This window comes from Zea mays, chromosome 10 (assembly GCF_902167145.1).
Source record: "Zea mays cultivar B73 chromosome 10, Zm-B73-REFERENCE-NAM-5.0, whole genome shotgun sequence".
NCBI classification, from domain to species: domain Eukaryota; kingdom Viridiplantae; phylum Streptophyta; class Magnoliopsida; order Poales; family Poaceae; genus Zea; species Zea mays.
Genome location: NC_050105.1, coordinates 16,451,697 through 16,457,652, shown reverse-complemented (window position 1 = coordinate 16,457,652; position 5,956 = coordinate 16,451,697).

The window sequence follows — 5,956 nt, the reverse complement described above, 5'->3', positions numbered from 1 at the left end:
CTCCCGATGAGGTCATGGCGTCATCTGTTTGGCCTTTGGCGCCGGCACGCCGGTTCTACGTGTAGGCAGGCCGTCGTGGCCTGATGATGATGAGACGCTGAAACCGGTTTCTTGTTGGATTTACGATTGCACGAACATGATTATGGATAAAAAAATTATTGTTATTCATTAAGTAATTTTTCGTGGATGGAATTTTACTTTGTACGTGTTTTGGGCGATCTGGTATGAATTATCAATGGTACGAGTTAGAATTATATACGAAAAGCATATAAGAATAAATAAAATTTGCGTGGAATTCACTGTGAAAAAATCGCAAATTGTAAGCGCACCTCTAAGCTGTTATTCAATTAAGATAAGGCAGAGTATTTACGTGTTTGGCAAGCGGCAAGTATAGAAGTTACACCAAATGCAATTGCAGCGCAAATCGTGTGAAGATAAAGAAGGTACGTACTAGACAAGCCACTAGTAAGCAAGTGTGTCACGCAAGTACTAAAGTGTATAATACGGTGTTATCGTGATGCAACACATCCAAATGTGTAACACTATAAAAATCATCAACCAAAAATAATGTATTTAAATTATTATTGATAAATATGGTAATAAATTTTTCTTTTAAGTGTTTGATTTTTTATTTGCATTTAGAGTAATTTTGTTGGCTCATGTTTGATTTTTGGATGTTTAGTAGAATTTCTTTTATATTAAAAATCCAATTAATTAATATAGAAATATTGGTCCAAAAATAAATATTTTAGTTATAAATAATTTTGGTATAATTATTATGGTTTTTGAATTATTTAAAAATATATTTATTTATATTTTTAAGTAGAAAAGAAAAAAAACTAACCCTAGCCGGCCGAATTCGGCCCACTAAGGGCCCAGCCGCGCGCCCCCATTTTCCCCTCCCCTCTCTCTCACCGACCGGTGGGGCTCACCCGTCAGGCCCCTCTCCTTCCTCCCTTCCGCGCGCGTCGCCCTGCGCGCGCCGGCTACCGCGCCCCCGGTCGAGCCGACCTCGCGCCCGCTCGCCTTCCCCGAAGCCGAAAACTGTCGCGGCTCCTCCTCTCCCTCCCCCACGACCCTCCCTCACCCAATGGCATTAATGGCCGCCATTAATGTCCATTGACGGTTGTTCCTCCCCGGCTCGCCCTCTCCTCTCCCCTCTCGCTCTATAAAAGCCCGCCGAGCTCCCTCCTCTCTCCCTCACTCCTCGCGCTCTCTCTCTCCCTTGCTCGCCGTTGGACCACGTCGCCGCTCGCCGGAGCTCCGCCGCGTCGTGCCCCGTCGTCCGCGCCCGTCCCCGGCCACTCGATCGAGCCCCCTGCTCCTCCCCTGCCCGGCCGAGCCCCTCCCCTGCTCGCCGACCCCCCCTACGCGTGAGCACAAGCTCAAGGTAGAAGAATGTCAGTTTTGCATTTTGGCCCTACAATTTTCTATAAATCATTTCTGTATTTTCTACAGTACAAACGTATGTGAAAGAAGTCCAAAAACCTTACGTGCTACTCCCCAAAGTATACGTGTAATCGTGAATTAGCCCCTGCAACAATATTTTTCGATAGGTGTATTATTTTATATTCTAAAAATAAATAATATCACTATTCACTAACTTGGTGATTTACATACTAGAAACGTTTACGACTAACTTCGCTTTAACATGGAATAATATTTGTTAGTAGTGATTTAAGTATAATTTTATTAATATAAGAAAGTAGAAGAAACACTAGGCCACATATTTTCAGTCAGATTAAAATATAGGTTTTACTAGTCATGATAAATGTATTCATATGTATAACACTTAATTACTTAGAATTAGTAAAACATATATTTATGTCATAATAACCATGATTATGTTACTAAAGTCCAAAATTAGTAATTTACACTAATTCTTAGAATATTAATGTTAGGTGATTTATAAATAAACATTTTTAGCTATACGTAAAATTTCTATTTAGAAAAAAGATAAAACCCAAAGGTCTATTATTAGTAATAAAACAATTATTTTCCGTAAAGTTTATTAAGACATGTTTATCTATATTATACTAGAAAAACTAGTGTCAAAGTCACCTACGTGTATTTTCACTGACGATAACTCAAAGTAGAAGTCATAGTGGATTAATAAGTATTTATGCTTTAGACGTATTTATGAGTATAGTTGTGTGATGTATGAATGTGTATGTAATGATGAATGATTACCCATGTAATGGTGTATATTTATTTATTTGGCGTACGTATTCTTTTGTATGTACGATACACAAATCGATGCTAGAAGTTGACTGTGAGGTAGACGGACCCAACTCATATGAGGACGACCCACATGACACTTTCGAGCAAGGCAAGTGGATTTTCCCTCTGTATTTCTATTTGTACCGAAATAATGCATACAATAATGTTTACTTTTGGATCTATATTGCATAATTTGATGGGATTTGCCTAAATAAGGATTTCCTAGAATTACCAACCCTATTCCCTGAATTACCCTGGGATAAATGCTTTGCTTAGCAATTTTTGCTATTGCTCAACTTGATGAATATGATGTCACTCTTTTAATGATACTATGTTCCGAAAATAAAGTTTTATTATGATGTTAACCCGATGGTTAAACAAGAACATTTTATGTTAAATGGAACATGGAGTGACCACCCAGGATAACAGTGCAACCACGAGTGCTATCATGGCTCTAGCTTTGGTAATTAGCTCTATAGACTTAGTGCTTAGCAACCCTACCTGAAAGATGGGCAAGAGGGGGCGGCAGTGGTTTGGTGGCAGCTCATGTTAACATGGGGTGGTAGTCTTGGCTAAGTGACCTCACCTAGAGGGCCATCAATACTGGCGTGGAAACCTTAGCGGGTGGTTTTGTACTAAGGATATTTTGTGAAAGCCTCATAATGGATCCCTAGCCATTCACATCGGCAGTGTTTATGGGTCCGATCAACCCAGGCTAGATGGGATACATGGCTTGTGGGTAAAGTTGTACTACCTCTATAGAGTGTAAAACTGATATATCAGCCGTGCTCACGGTTAAGAGCAACCTGGACACTCACATGATAATTGAACTTAAAGATGGAAAATAAATCGTGATCTGATGATCTACCAGTGATTTTGAAAGGGAAATAGGCTTACACCTTTTCCTAATTGATTTTGGTGGTTGAATTGCCCAACACAAATAATTGGACTAACTAGTTTGCTCTAGATTATGAGTTCTACAGGTGCCAAAGGTTCACAACAAACCAATAAAAAAACCAAGAAAGGGTTCAATTAAAAGGAGCAAAAGACAACCAAAGTGTGCCCTGGTCTGGCGCACCGGACAGTGTCCGGTGCACCAGGGAACCCGACTTCAAACTTGCCACCATTGGGAATTCTGGGGAGCCACTCCGCTATAATTCACCGGACTGTCCGGTGTGCCAGCGGATTAACGGCTACACAGTGCCAACGGTCATCTGCAACGACAGTTAATGCGCTACAGTGCGGGCAGAAGTCAGAGCAGAGCCAGAAGGCGCACAAGACAGTGAACAGTGACTGTCTGGTGCACCACCGGACTGTCCGGTGGCCTAGATGTCAGAAGCTCCAACAGTCAGAATCCAACAGCCGGGTGACGTGGCTGGCGCACCGGACAGTGTCCGGTGGCGCACCGGACTGTCCGGTGTGCCATGCGACAGCAGCCTCCACCAACGGCTCCTTTGGTGGTTGGGACTATAAATACCCCCAACCACCCACCATTCATTGCATCCAAGTTTTCAGCCTTCACACCTCATACAAGAGCTATAGCATTCAATACAAGACACAAACAAGATATCAAATCCTCTCCCAAGTCCAAAGACAATTCCAATCAAATAGTGACTAGTGAGAGAGAGATACCTGTGTTCATTTGAGCTCTTGCGCTTGGATTGCTTTTCTTCTTCATTCTTTCTTGATTCCAACTCAATTGTAACCTAGGCAAGAGACACCAATTGTGTGGTGGTCCTTGTGGGGACTTAGTGTCCCGTTTGATTGAGAAGAGAAGCTCACTCGGTCTAAGTGACCGTTTGAGAGAGGGAAAGGGTTGAAAGAGACCCGGTCTTTATGACCACCTCAACGGGGAGTAGGTTTGCAAGAACCAAACCTCGGTAAAACAAATCATCGTGTCATCCGCTTTATTTGCTTGTGATTTGTTTTCGCCCTCTCTTTCAGACTCGAACTTAATTCTAACGCTAACCCCGGCTTGTATTTGTGCTTAAAGTTTGTAAATTTCAGATTCGCCCTATTCACCCCCTCTAGGCGACTTTCATTTGGTATCGGAGCTCGATGCTTCATTAGAGCCTAACCGCTCGAAGTGATGTCGGGAGATCACGCCAAGAAGGAGATGGTGACCGGCGAGAAGCCCACCACAAGCCACGGGAAGGCTCCATCAAGGGAGTCCGGCAACAAAACGAAGGAGGGATCCCATTCACGCATTAGGACGCACAAGAGTGGCGAAAAGAAGAATAAAATGAAGAAAGTGGTCTACTATGAGACCGACTCTTCATCGCCCTCTACTTTGGGATCCGACGCCGCGTCCATCACTTCTAAGTGCCAAGAGCGCAAGAAGTATAGTAAGATCCCCCTACGCTACCCTCGCATTCCTAGACATACTCCATTACTTTTGGTCCCATTAGGCAAACCACCGACATTTGACGGTGAAGATTATTCTAGGTGGAGTGATATGATGAGATATCACCTAACCTCACTCCACAAAAGTATATGGGATGTTGTTGAGTTTGGAGTACAGGTACCATCCGTAGGGGATGAAGATTATGATGAGGACGAGGTGGCCCAAATCGAGCACTTCAACTCTCAAGCGACTACTATACTCCTCACCTCTCTAAGTCGAGAGGAGTATAATAAGGTGCAAGGGTTGAAGAGCGCCAAAGAGATTTAGGATGTACTCAAGACCGCGCACGAAGGAGATGAGGTGACCAAAATCACCAAGTGGGAAACGATCGAGGGGGAGCTCGGTTGCTTTATGCTCAACCAAGGAGAAGACCCGCAAGCCATGTACAACCGGCTAAAAACATTGGCGAACCAAGTGCGCAACCTCGGGAGCTCCAAGTGGGATGACCATGAAATGGTCAAGGTTATACTAAGATCACTTGTATTTCTTAACCCTACTCAAGTACAATTAATCCGTGGTGATCCTAGATATAAGCTAATGTCTCCTGAGGAAGTTATAGGAAAATTTGTGAGCTTTGAATTGATGATCAAAGGCTCCAAGAAGATCATCGAGCAAGACGTCACCTCAACATCCGAGGTGCAACCCATCGCCTTCAAGGCAACGGAGGAGAAGAAAGAGGACTCTACACCTAGTAGGGTCCCCATCGATGCCTCCAAGCTCGACAATGAGGAGATGGCGCTCATCATCAAGAGCTTTCGTCAAATCCTCAAGCAAAGGAGAGGGAAAGACTACAAGTCCCGCTCCAAGAAGGTTTGCTACAAATGTGGTAAGCCCGGTCATTTCATTGCTAAATGTCCATTATCTAGTGATAGTGATAGTGAAAGGGAAATGTGCCCTTGGGCTATTTCTAAGTATTTTGGTGATTGAGTGCCAATGCAAGTGCTTTTGTGTTGATCTATGCAATGTGGTGGACAAAGTGCAAATCATGTCAAAAGGTATGTTTCCAGACTTAGTACATTGTTTTATGGACTAATGTATTATGTCTAAGTGCTGGAAACAGGAAAGATTGAATTGGAAATGAGATGGCTCTGTTCAGCCAAAGTCAGCTCGGTCTGGGCGCACCGGACTGTCCGGTGGTGCACCGGACAGTGTCCGGTGTGCCAGGCTGGCTCAGGCAAACTTGCCGCTCTCGGGAAGGAATTAACGGCGTACGTCTATAATTCACCGGACTGTCCGGTGTGCACCGGACTGTTCGGTGAGCCAACGGTCAGCCGGGCCAACGGTCGGCTGCGCGATCCGCGCGGGACACGTGGCCGAGCCAACGGTCGGGAG